We start from the raw sequence: 14,173 nt of genomic DNA, 5'->3' as shown, positions 1-14,173 counted from the left end.
GACTGTTGCTTTTTAAAATAGGTATAAATGATGTAGAGAAGGAAATACTGAGTGAGGTCATTAAGGACTCTGTTAACTAAGGTGCACTAAAAATTAGCCCACACTAATGCTACATCTCTAGTGTTAGCACGTTAATGTTTAGTGCGTGCTAAAACGTTAGCGTGCCTATAGCGTGGATTAGTAAACAGAGCCCTAAATTTGTAGATGACACAAACTTATTTAAAGTGGAGCAGTTGGCCTAATGGTTAGTGCAGTGGTTGGGGAACAACGTTTGATTCCCGCTGTAGCTCCTTGTGACTCAACAACTCGCCTAACCCTCCATTGCCCAGGTACAAAAAAAGTATCTCTACATAATATGTAACTTTTGCTGTTCCCTTAAATCACAAAAGGATTGTGAAAACTTGCGAGAGGATCTTATGAAACTGAGCATTCAAATAGCAGATGCCGTTTAATGTCAGCAAGTGCAAAGTGATGCATGTAGGAAAGAGGAACCTAAACCATAACTACGTGACGCAAGGTTTCTTACTAGGCGCTGGGCTGCCAAGAGACAAAGCTGGGCCAGGGGCAAACAATCTTCAGGGCCCCACCGCCATCCCCTCACCGCCGACGCTGCTCCCCCCGCCACCACCGCCTCCCCTTCCTGTAGCAGCGAATGAGAGAGAATGCTCTGCCGGCTATAGGTCCTTCTTTCAGCCGGGACCCACCTCCTGTGAAGTAACTTCCTGTTTCCTCATAGGCAGAATGCGGCAGGAAGAAGGACCTGTGGTCAGCGGAGCAGTCTCTTTTGATCACCGGCGCCAGGCCGTCCATGGAGGCCGAGCCTAGGGAATCTTGCCCCCCTCGTCAGCCCTGATTAGGAGTCATCGCTCAGGAAAAGAATCTAGATGTCATTGTTGATGATATGTTGAAACCCTCTGCTCAGTTTTCAGTGGCGGCTAAGAAAGCAAATAGAATGTTATAAATTATTAGGAAAGGAATGAGAATCTTATAATGAATTTGTATCATTCCATGATGTGACTGCACCTCGACATCATGGCCAGAACAGCCAAGGACTTTTATCCTTGCAACTGGAGAGACATTGTGGTTGGCAAAATCGCATATTGTTTATGAGACCCCGGCTCTTTATCAAGGTAACTGCCTCAATGTGGTGCCCGTAAGGCAATCATATGGCCTCTGAAATCATAATAATGGGGTGATAATGTTATGTGTATGTCATCAGTATATAGTAAATGACGGCAGAAAAAGACCTGCATGGTCCATCCAGTCTGCCCTACAAGATAAACTCATGTGTTACTTTTTGTGTATACCTTACCTTGATTTGTTTTTTTTTTTTTTTTATTTATAAATTTTAAATTTACATTTATGCAAGATACATAAATCATAGAATTTACAGAAAAAAAAAATATACTGAAAACAATATATGTAACTAGGCAATATATATAATTTCAATTAGTCCACATTATAAGGGATCCAAGAGCTAGGAATTTAAAGTATTTATAACACAATTACATTTGTGTAAAAGAACAAAATTATGCTAAGGGATGGAAGGAATTAGGGTTGACGCAGCCGATATAGCGTATAGACCAGGGTTAATGCCCAGTTACTCTTTACTAACAATAAGTTCAAGCAGCTTTCCTGGATCAAAAAATAAATAATTATTGGATTCCAAAGAAATATAACATTTACAGGGGAACTTAAGTATAAAGGTCCCTCCCAAATGGAGGAGCCTTCCTTTCAAGACCAAGAACTCTTTTCTTCGTTTCTGAGTATCTCTAGAGAGATCGGGGAAAACTTGTATTTTAGATCCAAGGAAAGGGGTATCAATATGGCGGAAAAAAAGTCTGAATATATTATTTCTGTCCAGTTCGAGAGCAAAAGATACCAGCAATGTTGTCCTTTCGGTAATAACTTCCAGTGAACTCTCAAGAAATTGTGTTAAATTTAAATCCGGTTGAGTTGTTTGAGCTGTTCTTCCCACTCCTACTCTTGAAATATACAACACTTTTTAGTTAATGGAGGAAAACTATCTGAGGGTAAACCCAAAATCTCAACAAAATATTTCTTTAACATTTCTCTGGCTGAGACAAGAGGAGATTTGGGAAAGTTCAAAAAATGTAAATTACACCTTCTTATTTGATTCTCCATATACTCCATTTTCCTTTTTTGGAAGTTATTATCCTTAATAACAGCAACCACAGAAGTTTTAGCTGATAATACCTCATGTTCTATGGAGTCCATCCTGGTAATCTGCTCCGTCACTTTTCCCGATAAGGCGTTATGGGCCTGTGTTAACTCGACCACTTCTCCACGCAAAGAGCCTGCAACTTGTTGTAATGTGGCATTTAAACTCTGGATCGCGTCCCAAATGCTTTCCATAGTGATAACTGGTGGTCTTAAAATTTCTCCGAGACTCACAGAAGGTTCACCCCGACTTCTCACGGGTAGGGGAGATGGTATAACCATACCTGCCCGGTTTGATGTTTCTATAGGCGACGATGCAGCTACAGGGTCTCCACGCACAGCTGCTGGGGCTCCACTTCCGGGCTTCACAGCCGGCTGCTCCCACCGAGCCATCGTATCTCCTCCCGGCCTTGGAGGTGTTATCATCAGAGGGGGGCTCAATGTCACCCCCTCTACGCTGAGGTCCGATGTTTCCACAGGGCCCCTCGAAGCGTTGACTCGAATTCCCGGAGGCAGCATACCCGACTCTACTAAGGTCAACTGTCGGGTGGAAGAGGGATTTACCTTGCCTGTGGAGGTAGGCAAACTAGGCTTCCCTTTTCGCTTCCCCATAATAAAATGGAGAAGTTTCTCACTCGTAGAAAACAGTAGCTGGTCGGGAGCTGCTGCTCACACGTCCTTCCCGACCGCCATCTTGGATCCGCCCTTACCTTGATTTGTACCTGTTTTTTTCAGGGCACAAACCCTGTAAGTCTGCCCAGCACTATCCCCGCCTCCCGCCACCGGCTCTGCCACCCAATCTCGGCTGCAGTTTGTGATTTCTCCATAAATAGGGGCTCTTATCAAAGACAGAGGCTGCTGTATCAACATCCCGCCCAAGGAACAAGCCTGTGTCCAGACCAGATTGACCATTTGAAGAACACGCTGTTATCTAGAGGTCTGCATCAGGTTGTATATTTGCCATTTACCTTTGTATTAGTGCTCTGTGGGGATAGTGTAGCCTGACTGGATTAGAATTCCATCTAGGGATTTATGTGCGTTTACTCTGAGCTGTTTCTGTGATGAGATTGGCTTTGTCTTCATTCCTGCCTTTCTTATATTATATCTACTGCTATTTATTTATTTATATTTTGCTCACACCTTTTTCAGTAGTAGCTCAAGGTGAGTTACATTTAGGTACTCTGGATATTTCTCTGTCCCAGGAGGGCTCACAATCTAAGTTTGTACCTCAGGCAATGGAGGGTTAAGTGACTTGCCCAAGATCACAAGGAGCAGCAGCGGGATTTGAACTGGCCACCTCTGGATTGCAAGACCGGTGCTCTAACCACTAGGCCACTCCTATTTTTATAATTCTTGGGTGTGGAGTTAATTGTTTCTCTTATTTTTATTTTGGACGCGGTGAGCAGGGATCTAAGGATAAGGAGGAAAGGATTTACGTCCGACACTTCACTGACTAATGTTAGTCTTGTTTGGGACTCATTTCTTTCAGTATTTATACTACCCCCCCCCCCCCCCCCGACTGCTGTACGCTATTGCTTTGAACGGGCTGTGTCAGCTTTGCTGCGTGGCAGCCACTAGCAAGGCTTAGTAAACAGTGGGGTAAGTGTCAGGTACCCCAATAACACCCCAAAAGTGTGTTATCTGCATTGTGCCTACAGAACCTATGTGCATTCTGTCGAATTGGAAAAAGACAGATTATCAGTGTACTATTGTTAAATTAAATGTGTCGTTCTTCCGTTGAAGAGAGTTGAGAATTTCCTCATTCATTCATTTCTCTTTGAAACTGAAGTTTATGGGTTAAACATTTTATTAAAATAACCATTGAGTTTCTTTTTTCCTTACCTCATTGTTTAGTGTGTTTTTCTACAAAAATGTTTCTTGAAATTATCTTCTAATTACAGTGATTTTAATAATAAAAACTAAATAAAAAAGGGACAGGGAATATTGTAATTAAACCGTGTGCTGTAATAGAAATGATCCCATCACTCAGCCATTGCAGGTAGGGGGGAAGTGCTAATCCTGAGGACATGCAGTACATTTCTGGCTCCTCTTGTTCCTTTCCTACCAGGCCACAGTCAGTCAGTATCTGAGGCCACACCGATGTTCTTTACCTGTTGATTAGGTGTTTTCTGCTTAGATTTCATTACTTGCCTTAGAAAATCCAAACTCATCGTGAATTACGTGCAGGTTCAGTAGGTAATTCCCTGCCATAAACGGTTTTATACTCAGTTCTGTACCTGAGGCAATAGAGAATGAAGCAACCTGCTCAAGGTCATAGATCATATTTGTAGATATAAATCAAATCAGTTTCATAAATAGAGACATTAACCTCCGAAGTCTATGAAAGTTGCTAAAAAATGTGCATGAGAATTTGGGTCTTTGCCCAATTTGTGCATGTAATTTAATTGAATAATGAGCCAATTAGTGCCAATAATTTGGCCCTAACAATTATTGGTGCTAATTGGCATCAATTAGAAATTATGTATATAAATTTAGGTGCTGAGATCCGTGCATAAAAATTACATGCAGGTCCAAAAAGGGGGCGTGGACATGGGAGGGCAATGGTCAGATCAGGGGCGTTCCTTTAATTTATGTGGGTTGTTCTAGAATAAAGGAATCTGCTGTATCTACTTATTTGATCAGCTACAAATTCTATGCATCGTGCTCTGGAACCCAGGTAGCCCCATTCTAGACAGCTCATAGAGTTAGGAATTCAGACATGCAGGCCTGTGTCAGGTACATCATAAGCAGAAAGCCTGTGAGTGAATCCATGGAACAGTTAGATCATGAAGGAGCAAAAGGGGCACTCAGGGAGGACAAGGCCATAGCGGAAAGATTGAATGAATGTTTTGCTTCAGTCTTTACAGAGAACATGTAAGAGATCTACTTGGACCGTAAATAGTTTTCAAGGGTGACAATGTGGAGGAACTGAAAGAAACCTTGGTGAACCCGAAAGATGTATTGAGCCAAACTGACAAGTTAAAGCATGATAAATCACCTAGACCAGATGGCATACACCCCAGGGTACAGAAAGAGCCCAAACATGAAATTGCTGATCTGTTGTTAGTGATCTGTAGCCTGTCATTAAAATCACCCATAGTACCTGAAGCCTGGAGGGTGGCCAATGTAACGCTGATTTTTTTTAAAAAAAAGGGTTCCAGGGGTGATCTGGGAAATTGCAGACTGGTAAGCCTGACTGCAGTGCCAGGCAAAATAATGGAAACTATTATAAAGAATAAAATTAAAGAACACATAGACAAACATGGTTTAATGGGCCAGAGTCAGCGTGAGTTCAGCACAGGGGAGTCTTGCCTCACCAATTTGCTTTGTAAATAAACATGTGGATAAAGGTGAGTCAGTTGATGTAGTGAATTTAGATTTTCACAAAGTTCCTCATGAGAGACTCCTGAGAAATTAAAACGTTATGGAATAGGAGGCAATGTCCTCCTGTGGATTAGGAATTGGTTATTGGACAGAAAACAGAGGTTAGGGTTAAATGGTAATTTTTCTCAATGGAGGAGAGTGAATACTAGAATGCTGCAGGGATCTTTACTGGGACCAGTACTATTTAACATATTTATAAATAATCTGGAAATTGGAATGACATGTGAGGTGACTAAATTTGCAGATGACACAAAATTATTCAAAGTTGTTAAAACACATGTGGACTGTGAAAAATTGCAGGGAAACCTTAGGTAATTGAAAGACTGGGCATCCAAATGACTGATTAAATTTAATGTGGACAAATGCAAAGTGATGCACATTGGGAAGAATAATCCAAATCATAGTTACCTGATGCTTAGGGTCCACCTTGGGAGTCAGCACCCAAGAAAAAGATCTAGGTGTCATAGACAAAACACTGAAATCTTCTGCCCAGTGCATGGCAGTGGCCAAAAAATCAAACAGGATGCTAGGAATTATTAGGAAAGGGATGCAAAATGAGACCCAGAATATTATAATACCTCTGTATCTCTCCATGTTGCAATCTCACCTTGAGTATTGTGTTCAGTTCTGATCGCTGTATCTCAAAAAAGATATAATGTAATAAGAAAAGGTTCAAAGAAGAGCAACCAAAATGATCACGGGGAGGAAACTCCTCCCACTTGAGGAAAGGCTAAAGAGGTTAGGGCTCTTCAGCTTGGAAAAGAGATGGCTGAGGGGGGATATGATTGAGGTCTTTAAGTGAATCGATTTTCACTTTTTTAAAAAGTACAAAGACCAGGTGACACTCAATGAAATTAAATGGAAATACTTTTAAAAGAATAGTTAAGCTCTGGAACTCACTGCCGGAGGATGTGGTAACAGTGGTTAGCGTATCTGGGTTTGAGCAAGTTTCTGGAGGAAAAGTCCATAGTCTGTTATGGAGATGGACATAGAGGAAGCTGCTACTTGCCCTGGGATTTATAGCATGGAATGTTGTTGCTAACTGGATTTCTGCCAGGTACTTGTGATGCAGATTGACCACTGTTGGAAGCAGGATACTGGGCTAGATGGAACATTGGCCTGATCAGTATGGCTATTTTTATATCTCAAATTTCACCAGTATTTTAGAACAAAATCTGACAATGTAAAGCCTCTTTTGAATCACAAGAGAAATGGACATTTATGTCTTGGGTGCATGCAGCTTAAACATCCAGTTTAGAAAAATAAATTTATATCATATTCAAAGCTAGCACGTAACTGGACATCTTTGTGACCTTACTATCCTGATGCTATCACAGTGACCTGTTTCCCTTGCAAGTTTGGCATTTGGGGGGAAGAAAAACCACTGGGGGATTAAGCAATTATTTACCAAATTCTAAATGTGCTTGGTAGCAGATATGACTCAGTGTCGATCTTTTAGGATATAGTAACATAGTAAGTGACGGCAGGTAAAGACCTGAACAGTCCTTTCAGTCTACCCAATAGTCACACTCACTATCAATTTATGATTAAATCAATAATGAATATGATATCATGTACCTGATCATGGTCTTTCTTTGGTGTTTCTGGGACATAGACTGTAGAGGTCTGGCACCTGGAAGGGGGTCAGGAGGGGAAAGGTAGGGAGCACATGCCGGCAGCCTTTGCAAACTGTCTGTTTGTGTTTCCCTCCTCTTCTGACAGCTCTAGAGCAGTTGCAAAATTAGCTCATTAGAGGTAGGTGCTCTGGAGCTGTGCATCCCCTGGAATGCTCATCAAAATATTAATGAGCACATTTGCATGGGGTTCTCGGCGGCTGCTAAGGGCACACGTTAGAGTCATGGCAAACCCCTTTGTGGACTACTTGCAAAATAATGTTTGCTTTAGACTGACTAAAAACAGTCTAAAGCAAACATTTCCAGCATGGTAAGCTTTGTGCTGGGTGCTGCCATTTTGCACAGGGTGGGCCCAGAGGCAGGAGGAAGGAGGTGTTGCTCCTGCCCTCCTGCATCCATCTTTTTCAAGGTACAGGGAGGTGGGAAGGGGGGGGGGGGTCGCTACACCACCAGAGAGTTTTCAGTTGCACCGGGAGGAGGGGGGCTGGAAAAGGGGTAAGCTGGACTCTGGTGGACCCCTTCTCAAGTCCCCCCCCCGGGCAACTCAAAAAACTTAAGCTGTCAAATCCATGCATCCTATTTGCATGCGATACTCTTTGTGCGTCATTGTTGTGACCTGGTAAATTTTCCAGCGGCACCTATATTTATCAGGTGCAGCTGTGCATCGGCCCCTTGGCCCTCTGTCTGCTACACTGTTCTCTGCATAGGTGCAGAAAAGCTCAGAGCCTCATTACCATTATGTGCTTTTATCTAATGCCAGTGTTAACTTCTGTGAAAAAGTCCTTTTCTGCATTGTACACCTATAACATTGTTTGAAGATGTCATGCCGACTCCATGCTAACGTTTGCCTCTAAGACTGTTACGTCCTGTTGTAAGTGTGGTGGAGTCAATGAATGGTCGTAGTGCTGAGATGAGCAGAGATTGTGCTTTTGGGGTGTATTGTGAGAACAGATTCTACAGTTTTCACAGTCTTTCTCTCCCCCCCCCCCCCCCTCCAGCAGATGATCTGCTGGCTCACAACTGGTTTCACCCACCAACTTTAGCATTTGTCCTCAGCACAAGCTAAGAATGATTTGAAATCTGCTGTTCAGGTGTCAGGGCGCAGGAGATCTGGGAATTCATATGCATGAGGTGGGCAGGAGAGTCTGACTCTCTGTCTCTCTCTCTCACAAGGATTGCAAAGCGACAGTGACTAATTGAATTCTGAACAAGCTGTAGCAATGCAAATATCTGACAAATTGATTTAATTGCATTCAGATACAATAAAGCAGAGATGTAAAAGGTCAGCTAGAAAAGGTGAAGGGTCCTAGGGGATTATGCAGAGAGGAGCTGAGTTTAACACACATTCATCACATTTTATCATCTAATTAGATCACACAATGTCAGCCTGACAGAGAGGATTGATCATTAACCCTGGCTCCATCCTTTTACTCTTTTGCTTCAATGGAAAAACTTTGCTAAGGGCAATGTTCAAAGGCCTCTCACCTGGACAGAGCTTCCTGTACTATTCTCCAAATAGACTTTCATCCCTTTGCAGATAACTCCACATTATTCAATGAGCAACTTCCTGAAATGGGAATTCACCAAGCAGGAGATTCAGTCCCGAGGAGCTTACTCGTGAAGAAAAACTGTCATTCTACTAATATCTCTTATATGTGTTACCTTCTATGCAAGACGCAAGGTTCAGTTTATTTGATAAAAGTCTAAGTGGTTTACAATATCGAGATAAAATAATAAGGGAGTCAGTTGGACAATACAAACCACAAATGGATGTAAAATGATATTACAATGGGAGAATATATGGAGGAAATTATTATAGCATAGTCCAAGAAGGGATGATAGGGAAAGGCTGGAACAAGGGGGAGGTAAAACATTTTTCACTCAGGAAATGCAGGCCATTTCGGGAGGAAAAGAAAATCATCAAGGCAGCCTGGAATGCGACAGAATACCAGTAAGCTTTAAGCAAGTTTTAAATTTGGTGAAGGAGCTCTGTAAACATTGATAAACAGATATAGAGGGAGGGAATTCCAGAGATAAGATGCCAAGATGGTAAAACAAGAGTTTCAGACAGTGTCACCATGAACATGGTGAAAGGATGGGATAGTTAATACATTTTTCTTGGAAGATGAAGTGTTCTAGTGAGACAGCAGGGTATGAGATGGTTAGCCCAAAATGCTGGAGAACCTGATCTTAATTTTATCATTTTAAAGGGTATTCTGTATGCAATGGGGAGCCAGTGCTCTGCTAAGAAAAGAGGTTTATTCGATCAAAGTTCTTGCAGCTGTAAAGTAGTTTAATGGCCATATGTTGAACAAGTTCTAGTCTATGCAGCTGTGTGTTTGTAAGTCCAATGAGAAAAGGATTACAGTGCATTTCCCAACGGAGTGAAAAATAATGAAGTCACTGCTGAAAGAAAAGATAGTTAACTTTCTAGAAGCCAACGGGTTACAGGATCTGAGGCAAAATGGCTTTAGCAAAGGAAAATCCTGCCAAACAAATCTGATTGATTTCTTTGACTGGGTGACCAAAGATCTGGATGGAGGACATGCACTAGATGTAATCTACTTGGATTTCAGGAAAACCTTTGATACAGTCCCTCGCAGAAGACTCATGAATAAGCAGAGAGGGCTGAACTTAGAACCTAAAATGGTGAACTGGATTGGAAACTGGTTGACCAACAGGCCACAGAGGGCAGTGGTGAATGGAATCCACTCAGAGGAAAGGAGGATGAACAATGGAGTGCCTGAGGGGTTGGTTCTGGGGCTGATTCTGTTTAATATATTGTGAGAGACATTGCTGAAGGGTTAGAAGGAAAAGCAGTGGTGTTCCTAGGGGGGCGGACACCCGGGGCGGCGCCCCGCCCCCCCGGGTGCATGCCGCTGGGGGGGGGGGTGCCGCGGCGCGCGCCTGCTGCGAGTTTACTAACTTTGCTCGTTCGCTGCAGCTCCCTCTGCCCCGGAAGAGGAAGTAACCTATATATATATATTCTGGTCATTGCATCTCAAAAAAGATGTTGTGCAATTGAAAAATTTGAAAAATGTACAAAGAAGGGTAACCAAAATGATAAAGGGAATGGAACGGATCTCATATGAGCAAAGGCTAAAGAGGTTAGGGCTCTTTAGCTTGGAGAATAGATGGCTGAGGGGAGATATGATAGAGGTCTATAAAGTCCTGAATAGAGTGGAACAGGTAAACAGGAATTTACTCTATGAAAAAATATATAGACCAGGGAATACTCCATGAAGTTCATAGTGGCATGTTTAAAACAGATAGGAAAAAATATTTTTATTACTCATTGCTGGATCAAGTGGTAAAAGCAGTTAATGTAGCTGGGTTTAAAAAGGTTTGGACAAATTCCTGGAGGAAAAGTCCATAAGCTGTTATTTAGGTATAAGTAGCACAGAATATTGTTGCTCTTTGGGATTTTGGAATCTTGCTACTTTTTGGGACTCTGGATTGGCCACTGTTGGAAATAGGATACTACACTAAATGGATCCTTGATCTGACCCAGTATGGTTATTCTTTAGTTTTTATGATGTGATAAAGACATTTTAAATACCCCTAAGATGTACATGCACAGGATGCAGGCTTCTTTCAGTTGAAAGGAAGCTCTGAAATGAGAGCTTATAGGCTGAGGCAGCAGCGTAGGCAGAACTGATATTTTGGATGTGCCCAGCATTAATTTAAGTGGGTACAAAGCATCTCTCCCTCCATCTACCACTTCCCCCTCCCATGGGTCCACTACTACTACTATTCTCCCTTAGCCTTCAACTTGCATATTTTTCACTGACAGTGATGAAAGGGAAAGCCAGACTGCTTCTGGCCAGCCTAGATGAGAAGGGAACAGAGTTGGAAAAAAGTACCTTGGAGAAGGAAGGAATGGGAAGTGATAAATCCTTCAGGGACAGAATGTTCTTTTTTTTTGGGGGGGGGGGGGGGAGGAGAATGGGATATAGAGGCTGGGTGGAAAGTGTATCTGTCTTGGCTTAGGAGGCAGAGGGTAGTGTTGAGGCCACCACACGTTTCAGGTGTCTATCTTTTATTTTAAATATCTTTCCCATTTGGGTAGCTGTAGGGTTCATGATATATTCTAGCTTAACTTGCATTGCGATCTCTTGCAAGGTTTTGTCATTTGCTTCTAGGCTTCTTCAAAGACTTACATTCTGAAGAAGGATGCTACATTGGAGAATCAAGCCAAAAGTTGAATACAGCTATTAATCTTCATAGATAAAATATAAACTATTTCAGAAAAAAACCCAACAGAATGACAGTTCAGTAGTGAATTTTCTCAAAGAAAAATCATTCCCTTAACAACCTTACAATAAAGATGCTTAAAGGAAACTTCAGGAGCACAGAGAAACAGAAGATGTTGCAAATTAGAATGATTAAACACTTTGAGACTGACACAAAGGACTTAATTGACTTTCTCACCCATTATCAGATTAAAGGGTCTTTTGAACTCTCTCCTCATGTGTCTGTCTCCCACCCCCTTTCACTGGGCTGTACTAACATAGGAGACACTGGTGAAGTGTCAGTTCTCAGTAGATGAAATCTTCCAGATCTCTACTTATTTTCAAGGTTGAAGGCAAACATTTTGAGGACAGAAGGAATTAAAGTGTCTCCAGAAATGGGATAGGAGAAAGACTGGCCACTGCTAGAAGCAGAATACTGGGCTAGATGGACCATTGGTTTGACCCAGTATGGCTATTCTTATGGACTTTTATACAGAGGATGGACTAGACTACAGTCCACATAATCCTGTATAAGCTCCAGTTTATTGTTTAATTGTACATTTGATAATACACCTGTAAATTTCACTCTTTTGGGGCAGTATATCCTTGACATCTCTAGTACATACCAGGGGCAATTGAGAGTGAAAATGACTTGCCCAGTTTCCGTGGTTCTCAGCTCACAGAACTGCTGAGCTGCCAAATTCCCCAGTTCCAAGAGAGACTTTTTATCCAATTCTGTTTTTGAACATATAAACCAATTCAGTGTGTTATTTGTAGTTCTTGATTCTACCCATTGAAGTCAATGTGGGATTTGTAGTTCTTGATTCTACCCATTGAAATCAATGTGCTATTTATAGTCCCTGTTTCTCCCCTTTGAAGTCAATGTGGGATTTGTAGATCTTGATTCTACCCATTGAAATCAGCACTACAAGTTTCATAATGCACCATGTGTAACTTGTATAAGTTTAGTTTAAATGGGTTTTATGTATTTTTAGATACTTTGTGTAATTTGTATTTGTATTTTTGTTGTTTACTGTAGATCATGTTTTTCTACACCGCTTTGGACCCATGTTGGAATTAATGGTCTAACACATGCCAGATTAGATAAACATGTGGATAAAGGTGAGCCAGTTGATGTAGTTTATCTTGATATTCAGAAAGCTTTTGACAAAGTTCCTCATGAGAGACTCCTGAGAAAATTAAAAAGTCATGGGATAGGAGGCAAAGTTCTAGTATGGATTAGGAATTGGTTATTGGACAGAAAACGGAGGGTAGGGTTAAATGGTCTTTTCTCTCAATGGAGGAGGGTGAACAGTGGAGTGCCACAGGGATCTGTACTGGGACTGGTGCAATTTAACATATTTATAAATGATATGGAAATCGGAATGATGAGTGAGGTGATTAAATTTGCATATGATACAAAACTATTTAAGGTTGTTAAAACTTGTGGACTCTGAAATATTGCAGGAAGACCTTAGGAAATTGGAAGTCTGGGCATCCAAATGGCAGATGAAATTTAATGTGGACAAATGCAAGGTGATGCACATTGGAAAGAATAATCTGAATCATAGCTACCTGATGCTAGAGTCCACCTTGGGGGGGGGGGGGGGGGTCAGCACTCAAGAAAAAGATCTAGGTGTCGTTGTAGCTAATACGCTGAAATCTTCTGCTTAGTGTATGGTGGCGGCCAAAAAAGCAAACAGGATGCTAGGAATTATTAGGAAAGGGATGGTAAATAAGACTGAAAATACTACAATGCCTCTGTATTGCTCCATGGTGTGACCACACCTTGAGTATTGCGATGAGTTCTGGTTGCCTTATCTCCAAAAAATATATATCAGAATTAGAAGAGGTTCAAAGAACAGCGACCAAAATGATAAAGGGGATGAAACTCATCTCGTATGATGAAAGTCTAAAGAGGTTAAGGCTCTTTAGCTTGGAAAGAGACGGAAGAGGGGAGATATGATGGAGGTCTACAAAATCCCGAGTGATGTAGAACTAGTAAAAGTAAATCAAGGCTTGACTCATTCCAAAAAATACAAAGACTAGGGAACACTCAAGGAAGTTGCATGGAAATACTTTTTAAGCAAAAAGGAGGAAACATTTTTCCACTCAAAGAATAGTTAAGCTCTGGAACTCTTTGCCGGAGGATGTGGTAACAGTGGTTAGTGTGTCTGGGTTTAAAAAAGGTTTGGACAAATTCCTGGAGGAAATGTCTATAGTTTGCTATTGAGAAAGACATAGGAAGCAACTGCTTGCCCCAGGATGGGTAGAATGGAATGTTGCTAATAACTGGGTTTCTGCCAGGTACTTGTGACCTAGCTTGGCCACTGTTAGGATACTGGGCTAGATGGACCATTAATCTGATCCAGTATGGCTACTCTTATGTTCTTATGACTCTTTTTACATCTTCCTGAAGCCTTCTGTAGAACCCTGGATTCCCTCCAGCTCAGGGGTTCCCAAACCTGTTCCTGGAGTAACCCCAGCTAATAAGGTTTTCAGGATACCCACAATGAATATTCATGAGAGAGAATCTATCTCATGAATATTCATTGTGGATATCCTGAAAACCTGACTGACTGGGGTGCCTCTAGGATTAGGTTTGAGAACTCCTGCTCTAGCTGATCCCAAGACATTCTCACAGCTTGCTTGTAAAGGAAATGTTAATTTCTGGCCTACTCTGATTTCCAGCAGGTTTTCTGCTTCGACAGTGAGCCCATATAGCCAAAACTCTGTGCCAGG

At 41.7% G+C, this 14,173-nt stretch overlaps 1 long non-coding RNA gene across 1 annotated transcript; it reads left to right on the top strand.

Annotated features, from left to right (window-relative positions):
• Window positions 1-6,311: 6,311 nt before the first annotated feature.
• LOC115476098 lies at window positions 6,312-13,514 on the top strand. Its single transcript, XR_003943135.1, has 2 exons — window positions 6,312-6,355; window positions 13,403-13,514. It is a non-coding gene; the product is annotated as an uncharacterized LOC115476098 (long non-coding RNA).
• Window positions 13,515-14,173: the final 659 nt, after the last annotated feature.

Source organism: Microcaecilia unicolor, chromosome 8 (genome assembly GCF_901765095.1).
Source record: "Microcaecilia unicolor chromosome 8, aMicUni1.1, whole genome shotgun sequence".
NCBI classification, from domain to species: Eukaryota; Metazoa; Chordata; class Amphibia; order Gymnophiona; family Siphonopidae; genus Microcaecilia; species Microcaecilia unicolor.
The sequence above is the reverse complement of the archived record's forward strand: the minus strand, read 5'-3'. Positions and strand labels throughout refer to the sequence as shown.